This window comes from Cyprinodon tularosa, unplaced genomic scaffold (assembly GCF_016077235.1).
Source record: "Cyprinodon tularosa strain WSP-4 unplaced genomic scaffold, ASM1607723v1 ctg633, whole genome shotgun sequence".
Classification (NCBI taxonomy): Eukaryota; Metazoa; Chordata; class Actinopteri; order Cyprinodontiformes; family Cyprinodontidae; genus Cyprinodon; species Cyprinodon tularosa.
This window is the reverse complement of record NW_024039378.1, coordinates 510,521-530,012: the sequence shown is the minus strand read 5'-3', so window position 1 is coordinate 530,012 and position 19,492 is coordinate 510,521. Positions and strand designations below refer to the sequence as shown.

General features: G+C 37.3%; 1 protein-coding gene and 1 long non-coding RNA gene across 3 annotated transcripts in view; one reads left to right on the top strand and one right to left on the bottom strand.

Moving 5' to 3' along the window:
• The window catches only part of LOC119798687 (myelin-oligodendrocyte glycoprotein-like), a 153,548-nt gene that overhangs the window by 43,603 nt on the left and 90,453 nt on the right, over positions 1-19,492 (bottom strand). The window lies entirely within an intron of this gene.
• On the top strand, positions 13,250-17,917 carry LOC119798698. 2 transcript variants are annotated; one of them, XR_005282750.1, is made up of 4 exons: positions 13,250-13,296; positions 13,731-13,835; positions 17,632-17,728; positions 17,819-17,917. It is a non-coding gene; the product is annotated as an uncharacterized LOC119798698 (long non-coding RNA). The 2 variants fall into 2 exon arrangements; XR_005282749.1 differs by having other exon boundaries at positions 13,728-13,835.

Below are 19,492 nucleotides of genomic sequence, written 5' to 3'. Positions count from 1 at the left end.
AAGAGGCCTTAAAACATCCGCAAAGATACATGGTCAGTGATGCCATTAAATACTTGATATAGGGTGTTTCTGAGATGTCATTTCTATTAACCGTACATTTATGTTAATGTGAACGTTAAGTGTATCATCTGTCAGAGAGGCCAGCTGTTTTATTTATTTTCTAAAACAAATGTCTTGGTTGAATAAAATGTGTCTAAGTCTATACCTGGTAGATATATGAATTATTTTAACTGTTATGTTTGTCATTGCTGCGTCAAGGGAGTCATTGTGTTCAAGCATGATGATTTTGACTGATGACAAACAAAAAATATTTAATTAAACTTTTATTTTTCAAGGTGATTATCTTTTATTTTTCAAGGTGATTATCTGATTTTCGTTATACTCATGAAAGCACCATAGCTATATTGCAATGTCATGATAAATTATTGAGGTTGGATATTCTGCTTCTGAGATTCTAATTCTGAGCATTTTCCTATCTAAGAGAAAAAATTTGATTATAAAAAAACCTTTTTCAAATATATTTAATTTTAGTTTTAACCAAGTGTCTAAATGAGGCATGTGAATCCAGTTTGGTTTGAATTTAAGTACAGGCGTGATGGACAGAGCGGAACAGGATCAATTAAAGGGATTCTTTATCGTAAACTAAGAGATTTTTAGATTAATTGAGGGTTCATGCAGAACTTTCAGGTTCTTGTTGCAGTTTTAGTTCTACAAAGTTCTACAACCTCTTCCTCTATTTAGACATTAAATGATAAATGAGTTTGTAGTTTGACTTTACTTCCCATGCTTATCATAGCACTACAATGCACTTTCCTCTTTATCTTTTTTAGTCTTATGTTTGTTCACATTTTAAATCATCTTAATGATAGGTCCTATACAAATAAACCTGTCATGTTAGTTCTTATTTTCCAGCCAGTGACGTGACAACTGTGACTTTGACCTCAGTTAAATAGGCAAAGGTTGATGTATTTTACGTGATAAAAAAAGAATTAGGTCGAAAAAATGTCTCAAAGACATGCATGAAATAAGATATCTGGTGACGAAGGATTCAAGGTAACGAAACCTAACAAAGATCCTTTGTTTCCGAATAAAGATCCTTTCTGATATCATAACAAAGAACAAAGAACTCTGTCTGTTACCTAGCCTAAAAGTGTGACTAAGATCTGCTTATTTTTCCTTAGAAACGTTTTATTTTGTTTGATAACAAAGAACCTTTTTATTTTAGGCTTTGCTCTGTATTTTCAGCTTATTTGGGCTAAAGACACTTCAGCATATGTACCCTGTAGTGATATTTTTTTTTCTATAAGAATGTATATAAAGAAAGAATTAAAATTTTCACTATAGTTATCTGAAAAATTATAGTTTGACAAAAGAAAACAATAATGGAAGAGATCTTTTCATTTCCCATACAGTGGTGTCTGCAGTTTGACATTAATCTGATATTTTATCTACCTATCTGGTGTCACCAGGCACTCAAGACAGATATACAGATGATTACATCAGTTAATCAAGTCTAGCCGTTAGTGATAAATCTAGATGTGAAGGTAAATAGAGCATACTAACTCACATTTTATTGCCATGACATCATAATAATGGTTTGAACTTTTAACCTCAGCAAAATCTTTGAATTCTTTCATCTTTACCATTTTAGATTTAGGTTAGAAACTGATTTTTTTAATGGAGGTTCAGACTTTTTCATAAAGAGCTGCTCAGATCATTAAATATGTTTAATCACAGCTGACAGCCTGTTTCTTCTTCCTTTCATCTGTATATTTCAGCTTGTAAAGCTCTTTAGTCAAGTTTTTATATGTGGACTCAAAAACTGATTAGTAATCTTACTGTGTGATTGGTTTTGTAACATCAAGAGAAATTCCTCATGACTTTTTTGTTCTTTTTAATTTCATTTATGTGAATTCACCCATGGGACTCCCCTACAATGGAGGTGGTTTCACATCTGATCTTAGTTTTCTCTTTTTCTTTGTCACAACTTTACACTAGGTGGTTCCCAACCTTTTTTCAAGGGTAAAACCAGAGAGCAGCAGAAAAAATGGGAACAAACGATTGCAGTCATTCTCATTGTGTTTTTCCAAAAACAACAAACTTTATTGAAAATGTACCGAGCGCCATGTTTACTGTCATTACTAGAAATGCATACAAGAAGTTGGTCCAAAACAGGAATTAAATAGCCCTACTCAATCGATTTAGCTTAGGTTTCTCAACCAAACCTAGAATTAGGATTAGCTCTCAGGAGAGGAGATAAACCAAAGGAATTAAATTAGGTTTAGATATAAAGTCCATGCGGGGAGCCTAGGCATCACTAGAAGATGCAGACGAGGGGGGAGAGAGAAGAGGGAGGATTTTCTCTGTTTGGGGAACATAATTAAAATGACTGAATACTGTTAAAAAAGTAACTAGTCTCTAGATACTGTCTCATACAATACTGACACCTGCTGGATCTTTAAAGAAATTGAAAATATCTTTGATATTTTTAGATGCAGCCAATTAAAAATGTAAACATATATCATAACGTGAACATTTAGGGGAGATGTGAATGAGGATGCTTTTGAACTAGGATTTTAAATCATATTTTCAAAACAATAAGTACAGTAAAAACAGTACATAAACTAAGACTCAATTTGAAATTATCTTTAATTCAGATAAGTTGAGTGATAATTGAGAGGATCAGGATGACACAACGAGAAAATTAAAATAAAAACGCTGAAACTTTCCTATTCTTTTTAGGCTGCTGCAAAATTCTTGATCATTTTAATGATAAACCACAAAAGATGATGTGGGTATCTGTATGTACTCTCTTCATTCTCTGACATCGGAGCTGGCTCAGAGCTCATCTGCCTGAATATGTTCCCTGGACCGGTCTGCCTGTGAAGCTGTTTGACAAGTTTCTTTGTATCTGTGCTTCTTTCTGTATGTCTGCTTCTGTCTCCTTGAACCCCAGTCGGTCTCAGCAGAACCAGGCTCACACCGAGCCTGGTTCTGCTGGAGGTTTCTTACTGTTAAAAGGAAGATTTCCTCTCCACTGTCGCTATTAGCACGCTTGGTGTGATTGATTACTGTTGAATCAATGAGTTGATGCAATCAGCAGCTTTTCCTTAGATTTAAAAACTTTGATTAATCTGGCTGGATAGTCTGGAAAGCACCTAATGTGACAATGCCCCCCCCCCTTTCAGAGAACAGCCTGCTCGCTGGCCGAAACAGACTCAATCTCCCACGGTTCAGAGACAGTCAAATTAGTGACAGTGCATTCAAATCAAGTTTAACGCAGTGCTATGTGAACCCGCCTGCTGAAGCAGATTATAGAGAACTATCCAGTTTGTCTAGCTGACCCATGTTTGCCCCCTACGGAAGAACCATGTTAGGGTTCTGTTTGTGAGTAATGTTTTTGTGTTTTCTTTCTATTTTCTCCCTCTACCCACTAGATGGTACCCTTTCCCCTGTTTGGCCTGGAGGGCCTCTTCCGCCCTTATCCGCTGGAGCCTGGTCCTTCTCCCCTTGGAAGGAATTATTCATCTCACACTGAGCAAGGGGAAACCTTCACCTGATCTGTTCAAGTCCTCCTCAAGAAAGTCTGTGACAATCCGCTCCGTTGCTCCTCTGGACCCACCATTAGTCTGCCACGCTGTCCTCCAACAGTAACCATCTTTGTGTGACAATTCCTCCACAAACTGGACCCAAGGATCAATCAAAAACCATTCAATGTGAGTCAAACTGTTCCATTCATCCCCTTCGATCAATTTCCCTACAGACCTTCAACTCATCTCTGTGATCTTCCCCCTAGAGTTTCCGGTTACAGTTCACCAGACCGCTGGACACCCCCATCTGAGAATTACCTGTTTAATCTATCTCTCTCTGAGCTTTGTCAACTTCACCAAGAAGCTGTTAACTTTTTCCATGCCTCTGAGTGGTTTTCTGCATGTGGGTAAAATCTCTGAGATCCATCATGACAAACATGATAAACGGACTAGGACATTCCTGAAGCAAACCTTCCGGACTATATCGAACCATTGATCCCTTCCATTCCACCAAGCCAGACAGTAAACTCCTTTTCCCCTCTTTTCATCTGAGGCTTAATAGGCACTCTACTTGGGTGAGAAATTGGCAGAATGGAAATTTTGGATACAAACACTTTTAACTACGCGTGAAATAAAAGGCCTAGATTCGCCTTTAAGAGCACTGTCTCTCTGGTATGAGCCAAACAAATCTCCCTTTTGTTTGCTCTCCCTTTACTTTTGTTTGCCTCTTATGTCAGATTCAAAAGAAATGGAAGTAAAGCAGGTAGTATGGTCTAGAAAAAAAACCTGACTAAAATCCAATTGAATATCTATGAAAAATAACTTGTAATAAAGATCTTAACAGAGTCCAAAGAAGATATCTTTTGCATTATTAAGATTTAAAGAATATGTCTTTGGAAGAATGGGTCTCCTAAGCAATGCATTTGAAAAGTGTCCATATAGGTGGCATCTTAAAAGTAATCTTGACACTTTTCATTATGATTATTATTGTTATCTATATAAACATCATAACTATAGGTAGTTTTTACCAACTAATTTTACAGTGCTATAAAATATAAGATCTAATGTTTTATTTAATCTTCCTGAAAGGTCACAACAGGTAAAACTGAGAATAATCACTTTTGTGACAATCTGTTACACGTGATTAGAGTGTTACAGTAATACTTTTGCTATTTTGGACATATGCTATTCAGGGGCAGATCTACAGGGGGGGCTGTAGAACAGCATTCCACATTTGTAAAAGAGCTAAGGAGCATGTTCTTCTTATCATCCTATGCTCAAGACATATATTATACACTACTTATTGACTCCTCCATTCTGTATTCAATGTGCACGTTTTTATCAAAAGCTGTTATTTCTCGGTTTAGATACAGTCTTGTAGAAATATCATAGAAACAAGAACGTTTAAACGGTCTCCAAAAAATTATCACTAAACCGTAACATTATTTGTTTTACTTTCCTCCTTTTCTCTTGTTAGTTTGATGCTCAGTTTTCATGCATATCATTTGATCTGTAGATGCAAACTAACTTAACAAACCTGTTTAACTACAAGTAAATGTTTTTTATATGCCTCTAGAAGTCCTGTCTCTCTGCTATTTGACAAACAGGTGTTGTTTCGTCTACCTTTTGTTTCCCTTGTTTGCCTCTGACGCATGGTTCACTGCTAATTTTACAGAGGCTTATTTGATGACAGTAAAAATATGTTACATAAAACTGTGACCGTTTGAAAGATTGACATTTCCCTGGAAGGCAACAAAAAGAAAGCTTGAACCCAGGAAGCCTGAACTAAACCTTAAGGCTACTAGCAGGTAGGATAATTTTTATGTAGATTTTATATTAAAATTTAAAGTGTGAAAAATGAATTATGAACATATATTATATCATTTTACCAGGGAACAGTTAATATTGCATTGAAAAATCACATTCTCAGATTTTTCTGGATACAATTGTTACAATATTTTATTTATAATACATGAAAAAACAGTGTCAGCTGAAATTCAACTTGATGTAACTAAATAAAATAGTTAATCAAATAGTAAGATACTGTTTTTATCTAACCTTCTGTTAATATTGTGCAAATTAATCTACAAGCATAAAAACTAAATTTACTAATCCTATGGAAACAGGAATAATATAATTTAGTCACTGACTGTAAATACAGTAAATTTTATATTGTTAAATGACGCAAATTCTTGATTTAACTGTCAGTATTACATAATATAAATGGCACGGTTAGGGTTTTATGTCAGCTGTTGTTGCCACACGCCAAACCCCTCTTCTCTCTCCACACTTATCTTTATTTATTTTTAGTTAAGAGAATGTTTTTTTTTTTTTTTTTGGTCAGCATTCAACTGATAAAAACACATGAATTTGACTTTGAATTTAGTAAAGGCAATTCATGAGATCTTTAATAAATTATATGAAAGTTATCGCACCATCTGATACACTAGCTCCCTAGAATAAAAGAACATATATCATATTTGTTTGGAACATAATGGGAAATTTAGAATGTAAATACTAGTTAGACTTTTTTTTTTACATTATATTTATTTTGCTGTAACTTTTATATAAGATGAGTTTATACATGAGAGAGATGAAAAAGTAACATTTATATACTAATTGGATGGACAGAATTAAAGACGTATTTTAACAAGGTTTATGAACCATTTCATCTGTATCTATATCTAGAATATACACTAAACTTATGAAGTGTTCTGGACATAATATATGGACTGCAACTGAACAAAAAGAAATGGACAAACCTTCATACCATTCCTGGTACCGAGCCCATCTCACACCTACTCATGTTGATCTATTTATAGAAATGGCCGTGACACAGTCACTTGGTGTATCATCCACCTGCCTTTCAAAATGGGGCTTTAAAATCTCTAAAACTTTTTATATATATATATATATATATATGTATATATATATATATATATATATATATATATATATATATATATATATATATATATATATATTTTAAGAGCTGTGTAAACAATAAAATTAGATTGAAAATTAGCATAATGCAACAGCATGTATTCATTTTAGCCACACACCCTAATGACCAGCATTATCAGAAACTAGAGGTTCAGACCTTTCCAAGGAGGGATCGGAGGTAATTATGCGACCATTGCAGGTGATTAACCGTTACATAAGCTTACTCTGTTATTCTTACTTTCTATTCATTTTGGTGATATTATTGTGTGTTCAATGGTAAATTTCAATGAAACAACAGGTACATCTTTGGAGCAAAGTCTTTGCATTGTGCAGAAGGTCTCCAATAATGTAAATCAGCATATTTGTTATTATGATTAAAAAATGCATTTGGCACAATTTGGCCACTTTTGGTACTACTACGCCAAAATCACATTTCTGGATAGAACATTGCCCACTAAAACCTTTGTGGAACAAACATGCTTCAACTTATTCAGTCCAATTTTGCAAATTTCTAAATTGCAAATTTCCAAAATAATTTCAGGCGGAAATTGCTCCTAAGACTCTCTGGGATTAAAATCAAAACAGCTCACTGGCTTTAACCTATCAAGCCCAAATTATTTTTGAAAGAAAGGCAAACTTAATCTTTATAAGGCCTTTCTCAACTTGTATACTGCTCAATCTGCCAATCTTGTTATCAAATGATATAAAAATCCTGGAGGATGAAGTGGATGTGAAAATTTCAAAGTAAACTATTCTGGGCATTACTAAATAAATTCAAAAGGCAAAAAAATATTGTCTGCTTAAAAAACTGACAGATCTTTCCCCGTGATGAAGGACTTAAACATAATAACCTGTAAATACAGCATCTTGGTTACCCTTTGTAGCAAGTCTGGTTTCAAGTTATAAATGTTTTGACTGAAAAAAGTCCAGGTGGACCCTTATTCTGCAATTTTGGCAGTTTGTAAATTTGAAATTTATTCTTGAAATTTTAAATTTGGAATGCTATTATACATTTTTGGTAATGAAAATATAGTTCAAATAAAACTATTTTCAGCACTCTTGAATTACACACTCTAATTATACAATATTCATACAAAGCTGATTGTTTTTGAGCCTATGTTATGTGATCTTACCAGTATAACTGGTTTTAGAGCATGACGCGGCCATTAGGGCAGGACACCGTCATATCTGGAGTGAGAACCAATCAGTCATATCTGTAGGCCTACTTTTGACAAATCAAATGTGACGTGCTAACATGGATGCAGCTATAAAGCCATACTTCAGGGAAATTTTTTATTTCCCTGTATTTTACATCGATGCCAGCTGGGAGCTTCACTCCTTCGCTTTGGGTATGCTACGTTATATAATATTAAATGTCATTTTACGATGACACCACGAATGATTACCACAGCATTATGTTTGGTTCTTGGTGATTGCTTTGCTGAATGTTGGTTAGTTGGGATACTTTTTGAAAATGTTGCTTCTGCTGTATTTATTTAGCTTATTTCATTTCTAGAGCTAGAGTTTCATATGACTCATTTTTAAAAACCTTGGGATCTTCACATCACAAGAGATGTTCTAAAAACTATTGATTTGAGTTGATTTGAGTATTATCCTCAAATGCTGTTGCCCCAAAGTCTGGCCCTAAAGTTGGTCTGCCTGAGTGACTGGTGGAAAAAGGAGAAATAGAGCTTGGACTGTCTGACACAAAGCTACTGGCTGTAAACAGTTCATCATGACCTACTATGAAGGCCTACAGTTCAGAATTCATGTTTATCTGAATAAACAGTTATTAAACACAAATCTTTTTGAATATGGTTTATTTTCATCAGCATTTATTATAGCAGAAAAGCTTTCACAAGCAGTTTGTGCTGCATTTTGGAAACAAGTGATGAACCCCTGGTATAATGCGCCACCTGACTTGAGAAACCTGTTCAAAGACTTACATTAAAATATTATTTCGGTAGCACACACATATCATTCTTATCCTTTTTTTTATTATTATCCTTATCTTATGTTGTTATTATTATTATTATTATTATTATTATTATTATTATTATTATTATTATTATTATTATTATTATTATTATTATTACTATTATCTTATTGTATTCCTACCCTTATCTTATTTTATTCTTTTCCTTATCTTATTTTATTCATATATCTTTATTGGATTTGCAATGTTATTTTTCTCACTTCTGTAAACAGTTGCACTGCAAGGGATTAATAAAGTGTAAGGACTCAAAACAGAAGACCCAGAATTCAGGCAAGACAGACAAGGGAATAACTAAAAAGCGTTTATTTAAACAAGCGGGTCTGAGGAGGCAGCGGCTAGGGCATCTAAGACAGAAACGTGTATAGGAGAGAAACACAGGATAGTGACCATGATAATCTGACGGAGGATGATAATTAAAGCATGAGTCACTAACCTGGTTTGACAGTTCAGTCCGTGCCCAGAGTCACGAGGCAGTCAAGAGGCAGATCCAGGTTCAGTCCACAGAAGAATCCAACAGGAGTCCGGAGACAGGTCAGGCAAAACGATCAGACTGGGGCAGGCAGGTTCAGAAGTCAGAATACAAAAACGGGTTAGGATTAGGCAAAAAGAACACTATTAGTACGCTAAAAAAAACTCTCTACACCAAAGGCTCATCAAGCTCATCAGGCCAGCTTGCTGAGGTGGTTTTCTGCAGGTTTAACAATCCAACAGGTGGCAACAGAAGCAAAATTCCAAGATAACAAAATACTAAAAAATAAAAATCCATGAGACATCAGGGGAAACACACATGAGGGGCAAAGAAACAATGAGGAGTCCGCAAAGAGACTGACACAAGAGGGCAACAGAGGGTAAACAAGAAATACATAAGAACACAAATACAACACAAACCCAATGAAAACTTATGCACAACCAAATCCATGACAGTGCCCCCAACGTAAGGGAGGATACCAGACACCCTAAAAAGTAAAAAAAAACAAACAAATCCAATAGTACTATCTGCGCTGCGCCTGCCTGAGTACAGATTGCTCATGGATGGACTTAATGGAGAACTTTACAGTCCTCGCCATCACCTTCATAGCAGTCTGTACTTGGCGCTGAAACATTGGTTTGGACTGTGTGGAGAAACAGCCGAACCACGGCGTAATACGAAATGACACTCTCCATCACTGCCTAACAGAATAAAAATATGATGTTTTGACTGACGGCAAACAACCTCAGTCTGTGTAAAAAACACATCCTTGGCTGTAAATGGGAAATTATGTAGTCAAAATGATCACCCCATTTTTAAAGGTTATCCAGGTGTATTCCCAGCTACCTATATGCGGTGACCTATTTGATCTCCTCCCTGTGGACGAGGGATCTCTGCTGACAACCACAGTCTAAACTACTAAATTGGTGATGGACAACTGGATCTTAACAGCCAATTTAGAGGTCCAGCCTTGGTAGAAGCCTAAAGAATCCTGGTGAGTAAGCAGACTTCAGTTGTAATCACTTAACTAAAAATTATAATCCCAGTTACCTAATAGATCCATAATATAATGGTAAAATATCACAACAGCACACGGATGGTGATGATGAGAGAGTGAGGAGCTGCTGAGCGCTCCATTGGGGCGGGGTGTTGGGCAAGTCAGAGCTTTCAGAGTTTAGCACACACAGCCATGGTACTGAATGAGCTGTGGAGTTACTGTAGGAAGCTGAGGCATTTCTTGCAAGTGATAAGGTTCAAATTTATTAGGGGTCCTTGGATGGAGAGATAGGGTTCTCTGACTGTGGCAAGCTCAGTACATACTTTTACGTACATCAACTCCCAATTCACACAGTCTCTATTGGAACTATCCCACTCCTACATAAAGAACTTTCTCACACACGAACATTTGGAGGAAAAACAACTTGAGTTCATCAAGGCCGTTCTCTATTAGATTAATATATCTTTGACTGGCCAGATCGATCTTCTCAAAACAGCAGCCTTTCTCTTCATGCCATGAAGGAGTGTCATGGTTTTGGTTATGGTGTGCTTTACTTTGCTCCTTTTCTAGTTTTATTGGTTTAATTCCTATTTTGTTGTAATTTCTAGATTTATGTTAGTTCTCATGTTTTTCTGCTGTCCTCTATTGCCCTCTTGTGTGTGTGTGTTCCTTTCCCCTTGGCTCCCTCGTTGTCTCCTCACACCTGCTCCTTGTCAGCTCGTTAGCCCTCCCTTTGTCTCTGTCAGCAATTTATGCTCTCCCTCTGCTCTCACTCTTTGTTGGTTCCTCTGTTGTTGCTGGTCCTGTCATCGCTGCAATCGTGTTGCTGGTCCTGTCATCGCTGCAATCGTGTTGCTGGTCCTGTCATCACTGCAATCGTGTTGCTGGTCCTGTCATCGCTGCAATCGTGTTGCTGGTCCTGTCATCGCTGCAATCGTGTTGCTGGTCCTGTCATCGCTGCAATCGTGTTGCTGGTCCTGTCATCGCTGCAATCGTGTTGCTGGTCCTGTCATCGCTGCAATCGTGTTGCTAGTCCTGTCATCACTGCAATCGTGTTGCTGGTCCTGTCATCGCTGCAATCGTGTTGCTGGTCCTGTCATCGCTGCAATCGTGTTGCTGGTCCTGTCATCACTGCAATCGTGTTGCTGGTCCTGTCATCGCTGCAATCGTGTTGCTGGTCCTGTCATCGCTGCAATCGTGTTGCTGGTCCTGTCATCACTGCAATCGTGTTGCTGGTCCTGTCATCACTGCAATCGTGTTGCTGGTCCTGTCATCACTGCAATCGTGTTGCTGGTCCTGTCATCGCTGCAATCGTGTTGCTAGTCCTGTCATCACTGCAATCGTGTTGCTGGTCCTGTCATCGCTGCAATCGTGTTGCTAGTCCTGTCATCACTGCAATCGTGTTGCTGGTCCTGTCATCGCTGCAATCGTGTTGCTGGTCCTGTCATCGCTGCAATCGTGTTGCTGGTCCTGTCATCGCTGCAATCGTGTTGCTGGTCCTGTCATCGCTGCAATCGTGTTGCTGGTCCTGTCATTGCTGCAATCGTCTCCCCTCGTCTCTCACTGGCTCCTTCTACGTGTTTTCCCTTGATGTCTCCATGGTTCTGGTCTGTTAGATTTTAGTTGGATTTTTGGACTACCTTTGTTAACCATTTTCATAATTAAACTACAAGTATTCACCTCAGCCTCTCTGCCTCTGCATTTGGGTCCTCCAAACCTCAACCAAGACGTGACAAGGAGGCTGTGTAACTCAGTCTTATCTCTCATGACTTGGTTTGGAGCCTGTAAAGCTAAGAACATACATATCTTAAGAGTTTTTACGCCACCGAGCATCTGTTAGATGTTAATGCTACAGACCATTCTCGCTGGCTCAAAGATTATGACATATTATAGCAGGGAGCAGATGTTCCTATTACCGCATACTGTTCAAAATATTTTATTGTTATGCAGTACTGAACAGTTCTGGCTTAGTGGAATAATAATATTCCACAATTATACAGCACTAATACGAATTCATGTTTTTTAAAGAATTATACATTATGTGTGTGTGTTTTTTCTCTGCAGTCATCTAGGAGAATTCTATGTAATTAAAGTTCAACTGCTCAACCAATTTAATGTTTATATTATATAGAACCATAAATTCATTTAAAGTCGTAGGGAAGCAGCTGCTCCAACCGTTGCATTTCTGAATTCTTCCAAGTGGTGCCCGACTTTACATGAGTGAATAAAGTGAATGTGATTGGTTGTTTATCAAGGGGGTGGGATTGTTGTAGTGGAAGATCTGCAAGCATGTTTGGTTGTGGCCGGTGTCTCTGAAGCATTTTGCTAACAGTTAGCAACTTAGTGCTAGTAGACTCCCAATGGGAAATTAAATTTGGGAATAAGTAGCACTTAGAAATGACACTGTCAAGGAACGCTATGAACAGCAGAAACATGCAAGAGGAGGAGAGTTTTGTGTCGGAGGTCGTGGATGAGTCTCCTCTTTCATACATTTTTATTTAGAGGAGGAAAGCGAGATGAAGATGTTGTGGAAGAGGACGCCAGGGCGGCAGAAGCTTGGTTTGGTGTAGAAGGCTTACAGCAACGCTGCCAGTTCTGTTAGCTCTACATCTGCCGAAAACACTGGGACGGAACTCAACGGGAAAGGAAAGATTCTTAATTCTTATTTCAACCTTTGCATTTATTAGTTGAGACATATGAATCGAGATGCTATGACCGAAAAAAATGTGATTGACAGATGACTGTTGATATATGGTTGGCCGAATTTAGGTGTACAAGCCGACGTATAACTAACTTGCCTGCATAAAATACCAAAACAAACACAGGGTTTAAGAAAGGATTCTTTTTTTAAATAGAAATTTAAAAAAAGTAGTCTGATAAAGAGAACATTTACATACATATTAAAGCCAGATTGATTTGACATTCAAATATGATTTCCCTAAGGCTTTAAACAGCACCATTATATAAATATGTTTACAAGCAAGAGGCTTCATGAAAATCTTATTTCTTTAGTGATTTATTTATAAAATTTAGAAGTCTTGATGCCTGCCTTTAAAGGTCTTGTTCTTGTCTCTCTCTCAGTACTCACTCATGGTTAGAGGAGTCTTTACAACAACACTAGTTTATTGTGATCAGTATAGCTTGACTTGAAGTGGTTTCGGTTCATTCTAATCTATTAACAGACACAATACATTTTCATTGTCTAACACTATCACAAAAATGTAGCACATTAAGGCAAAACGTATTCACAGAGAAATGAAAACTCTGGAGTTCCCCTTGGTCCTGATATCTTGACTGATTTCTTTTCTTTCTCCCAGCGATCGCACCAGGAAGCAGTTTGATTTACGCGTCACCTTAAAAGGTACAACATCTGTCTCTATTATTAATATGAGCCTATTTAATGACACTTTCTCACAAGTCACAATGTTTAGACTCCATCCCCAAAGCTATTTAGAACACCTGTCCATACATATCTGGATTTCCCCAAATCTTTCTCATTTTTTGCTGTTTAGCTAATACTAGATTCCAAGAACCACAAGTTTTCATCCAAAAAAAGTTCAATCTTATTTAGAATTAGAAAGAAAGAAACGGTTATGTATCTTTATAGAGTGTGTACATGTCTTGATTTTTTCTTACTACTTAAGACTTTGTTATATTTATACTGTGATATATAGATATTTCTTTTCTAAACGTTAAACTGATAGGGTCAGTTTATGTTTGAGGCTTTGCAATGTAAATAAAGAAAATGGTTATTGGATGGATAACTTCTACTTGTGTATGTCATTTTCTCAGAAGATTCCACCATGGCCTCTCAGCTGATCCTCCTTATGCTGCTTATCATTATTGCAATCATGGGTGTCTACTTCATTTTGAGATGTGCAATACGTGAATTCTATGCTGGTATGTTCTAGTTTTTCAATGCATGGTATTCATTTCAAAATATTTGGCAGTAAAATAATGATTGAAAATCCTTTTAGATATAAGTGGATGATAAAATGTAGTCTAGACTCAAACCTATAAATACAAATTTCATTTGTTCAGAAAGGTCATGAGTATAATTGAAACGTATATCAGGAAACACATGTGTCCTATTACCAAAGATAGAAATTCATCCAAAAACCAGATGCCTGCTAAAACATATAGAAGACTCAAAATCTGTCATCTTTAGCATGTGTGGTTGACAGCAAAGTCCATGTGATGTAAATCCACTATATACACGGACAAAAAAGGTATGCCAAATCTTTTAAAAATGATCAAGAGGCCAGTACCACAAAGCAAACTCCACCCAGCCAATCCGGTGTAATGTATCCACAGCAATAATAGTCAGGTACCACAAAGCTAGTGATCATCTCGCTAACTTTCTCTTTTTTTTTCTCTTCAAGCTTTTATTGTCATTACACTGTGAAAAGTACAGAGCAACCAAATTAACTCTGTTATTTAACTCATCCCCTTGGGGAGCAGTGGGCTGCAATTGTGCAGCGATCGGGGAGCAGTGTGGGGTTAAGGGTCTTGCTGAGTGAGCCAGAGTGTCATTCTGTGGGAGTGGGTCTTGAACACAGAACCTCTGGATTCCAAAAACACAATGCCCTAACCACTAGTCCACATTCCCCACAAACGCACCCGAGCTTTGATCGATCATGAATCTGTTAACGCGCACCAACAAAGGGGCTGTTTCAAGGTAGCAGACCAACCAAGAATGGAGAAGGATTTGCACTGATTTGCACTGTATTTCTTGCCTGACGTAGTCCTACTCAATTCTAGTCAGAATATGAGTCTGATGCTGCTCCATAGAGCTGTGACTATGGGGCGTGTTTCGAACGAACCAGGAAAAAAAAATGCCTCTGCACTCAATTGGATAGACCTACAACCAATAAGAGCAACGGAGTGCGTGACGTATGTTAAGCCAGGCACAGTTGTTGTCAACAAAAGTCAAAGGGCCGGATCTATCAAAGGTTTGCGTGTATTAAAACGTGAGCTATTTCACTGCGCACGCTAAAAAATGTACAAACTGATCTATCAACAGCGTGCTAAAAGGATTTGGTCTTTAAAACGTGCTAAATAGCGCCTCTTATCCATTTAGTACTTTTTCTGCAATGAATATGCAATATGGGGCGTTTACACGCAAAAGTGCGTCTTGTGGGAGGAGAACATGTAAATATATTAATTTAGCACTCGCAAAGTGATTTATCAAACCTGAAAGCAATTTTGCTAACGGTATCTGACTCTATATTTAACACGTTTCAAAAGAAGGTGCAAATGGTCTGTATGCGTAATTGCGCACATGTGGCAGCGGTTATTGTCGCAAGAAAGAGACATGGAAATAAAGGCAGGAGACGCAGAGAACGCATTTTTTCACTCCGTGTGAATATTTTTGGAATGAACGAGGAAACGATCATCAAAACATCTCGTTTATCCAGCATTGCCATTTTGGAGCTGTTGGGGGAACTCTGAATGGATTTGGAGCCAGCCACAAGGAGGACCCACGCAATACCAGATATCACAGAACTCCTTGCAACATTGCACTTTTTTGCATCTGGGTCATTCCAGTGTACGGTTGCAGCGAGAGCTGGGATCTCCCAATCTCGTTTTTTCAGAAGTGCTGTCCGACGGGGTCGGGGTTCTCCCCCTGCGCCTGTGGAGCAACGTGCCAAATGCTGCGGGGATCTCATCCACAGTCACAGGCCAATACAAAACACCTGTTTGTTTTTTTTGTTTTTTTTACTGCAGCACGTACCACCTTAGGGAATAAAGGTTGCCAATTTTTATATATATATATATATATATATATATATATATATATATATATATTTACTTATTTTTTTTTTTGTTGGGGGTCACTGTAAGATTTAAATTTCTTAATGCACTAGTTTGTACAGACTACAAACTACTTTGCCGCAAACCACAAAACGCGCAAAACCATCATTTAAATAGGGCGTCTCCAACAGTTTTGCACCTTCCACCAGTTACGCAATCACTCTTGTTAAATCACCCGCAAACCATGGTTCAGCCCCTCGCGCAAAATTCCAGTTTGCGAGCGCAAATTACTGCACGCAAAATTGGATCTTGATAAATCCGGCCCAAAGCGTGCAGTTTCACGCCTAGAATAAGAAGATGAGCCTTGATCGCGTTTCTCTGTTCCTCTTTTAAAATTAATTTGCTGTCGATATCTTCTAGAACAGACCTAATAGCAGAATCTACTCACCTCAACTCTCCGGCGGCAGCCATTGTTGTTGTCACCCAAGCGCGCTTTGGTCACGTGGTTGATTACGTTACTGTTGATCATCTGTCCATCATCGTATAAAGCCCGCCCTGACAATTTGATTGGATCGCCTGACAGTGGGCGATAATACTCGCGCTACTATGGAGCAGAGCCAGACCGAACTTCCCAACCTCAAACCTTGTGGGCGGGACTAAGTTCGGAATGGCACCCAGGCTACTGTATTTCACCCGTGAGGAACAAAACCCCTTAATGGAAATTCAAACACAATGGTGGCAAAGAGAAATGACGTGGCAAAGGATGAGCAAGTAACAGATCAGTAACATTTAACACGGCATGCATCTCATCACTGTACTTAAATCGCATGTATGACAATTATCCTCATCCCCCAGGTGTAATCCCTGGGGAGTGAGGAGGACTTGGGAGCAGATAAAAGCAAAACACAAAAGCATAATTTCATCTGATAAGTTGGATTTTTTAATTCAGCATTTGGGCCAAAGTAAATTTGGAAGCTCATGCTCTGGTTGCATCCTATTAATACAAGAAAAGTGATCTGTCTCAGTGAAATCATCCTGATGTTTGAGTCAGTGACGACAAATGGTAATAATTGAGAATTTTTTTTAAAAGTCAGAAAACCTTAATATATTTAAATTATCGTCCCTGTGATGACTTGCAGATTTTTTCATTCCAGTATAGTGCAATACCAGGCAGAAAGAGAAATACATGATAATTTTCCATTTCACAGTAACATTAGAATACATACACACACACACACACACACACACACACACACATATATATATATATATATATATATATATATATATATATATATATATATATATATATATATATATATATATATATATATATATATATATATATATATATTTATGATTCCACCATACGTTTAAATAGATTCTATAATATTTCAGATCAGCTCAGCATTCAGTTAGCTTATTCTGTTTTTCATCTTATTAAGCATTTATTTACCTTATCAGAGCACACTCAGCCACAAGTTACCCAATCTGCATTGTGCCGCCTAATTTTGGCCACATTCAAATATTAGAAGTCATGTGGTATCAGGTGCTGGAACTAGCATTAAAGGGTTTTTCAATTCTGTGTTATTTTAAACTATTTAGGATTTTTTTTAAGTGGTAGTAGAATCAAATATATATAGAGAACAAGTGGATCATTACATATGTTGGATTGAAAATGAGAATAAAAGGAAATAAAGTTCAATGTCAGAAGCTTCAGGTCGGTGTCTTCTGTAAAATATATGGCAGCTGGGTGGAGAACATGACTAAAGTAAATTTGACTAAACTTGCCACTGAGGTAATTAAAGAAATATTGTCTTAAGGAATATTCAACAGTATTAGACAACAATAGAAACAACAACAATAGAAATGTTGTTTTTTTTTTTAAAATATGAATGAATTGACTGTATGTTTTCTTTTTCTGTCTTATTCCTGTGTCCAGCCCACCCGCTTTGGTGTTTGTTGATATTAGGTCCACCTTTGATTGGTTTCAGTCTGTTCCTCATCATGAACTTCCACTCCTTAATCCATTATGATCTGTAAGTCACAAACGCACCGTTTCACTATATTAAAGATTCACCAAAAGGTTTTTTGAGGATATTTGACAGATTTTCTTTGTTGGCACAAAGGTGACCAATTATAAGGTCAGAAAATCAGAGGATGAAGAAAGAGTGAAACTACTGGTCACTGGAAGCAATACTGCATGATCAATTATTTAATCATTTGTTGGTTTAATATATGTTAGTGTAATAATTTTATCACTGTGACTATTCACTTTATTGCCTTTAATAGTCAGTTTTATTGTTGTATTTTCTCTTATATTATGCCTCTGAAATGTACTTATCCTAATATATGTTTTGATTTCATGTACAGCACTTTGAAATGTCTTTATACTAACATGTACAAATGAATGAATAAACTAACCTTGCCATGATTAAAGCAGTTGTCTGCATTGTTTAATTTATCCAATGAAAATATGACATTTTTTATCTGGTGTGTATAGAAATGTCTCTAACTTTTCGGGTTGACATCTGTAACATGAGGACCCAATTAAAAACTTCTGTTTTAAAGGTGCTAAAAAGTCCATTAGAGTTACAATATGAAGAGGAAAGAAAACAAAAAAACAAAGTACTGGATACACTTTTTTTTCTATTCAAAGGACTTCTGCCTGAAACGTCTCTGTGTTTGATCAGCAGTGAATCATTTGGTTTTTGACAAAAAGTTCTTCTACTTACATCATAAAAATCTTATTTTTATATCTAATCTGATGATTAGAAGCTATAATAAGAATGTTAATGTTTTCTTGGATGACAAGGGAGCTTCACTCTTATTGTCGTTGTCATTTTCCACTTTATTTGGGACTGGATGTCAGCAGAGACTCTCAGACTTCCCTTGTTGCACATATGAGGCACTCCCAGGCCATCTTGGAGAAATCCATACAGCCTGTCCTCCCAAGGGAGGCCTCAAGAAGACAGCCAATAAAGATGTGTGAATCAGCTCAGCTGACTCCTCTCAATGAGGAGGTTAAGCAGCTCTATTAAGAGCCGCTACCAAAAGACCGACCCTCACTCTATCTCTAAAGCTGGGTTTATGCTTGAAGTACTTCCTTAAGGACTTATTATGTGTGACGCATGGACATTCCAAGCAGAAAATATTAATTAACTTAATCACAGGATCTATCTAGATGTTTACGTTTGCAAACCCTTACCATTTTCCAGTGCTGATCCTTTCCTTCTAGTTACAAATTTTCCTACGTGCTGCATGCAGAAATTCTGTCCGCACAGTCAGCGTGGAGGGACATAGAAACATAAAATTACGTAATTTTGCTGTGCCGACCTCGTGGATGCATCCAGCCACCATGTGGAGAAAGCTTATTTCAGCTGCTTCTATTCAGGATCTTGTTCTTTTGTTCATGATCCAGATTTCATGACCATAAGTGACGGTAGGAACGTAGACCGAGTAGTAAATTGAGAGCTTTGCCTTTTCACTCAGCTCTCTCTACAACACAACAGACCATTACAGCATTATAGAAGCAGCCGCAACAATCCTTCAATCTCTGTCAGAAGCTTGGAATGTTGGACCCAATATTTAGGCAGCCAGATCTGGATGATTTCAAGCAAGCGTTTATTTAAACAACGAAGTGTGCGGCTGCTCGTCAGCTGGGGCTGATAAACCGGATCCTCTGTAGAAATAGAAACTCAGGTTAGTGACTTAGAATAAAGGATCGGTCACGACTATGAGCAAAAGTCACTAACCTGGTTCTGAGTCCAGTTCGATCCCAGAGGAGGTGTTGAATCAGAATA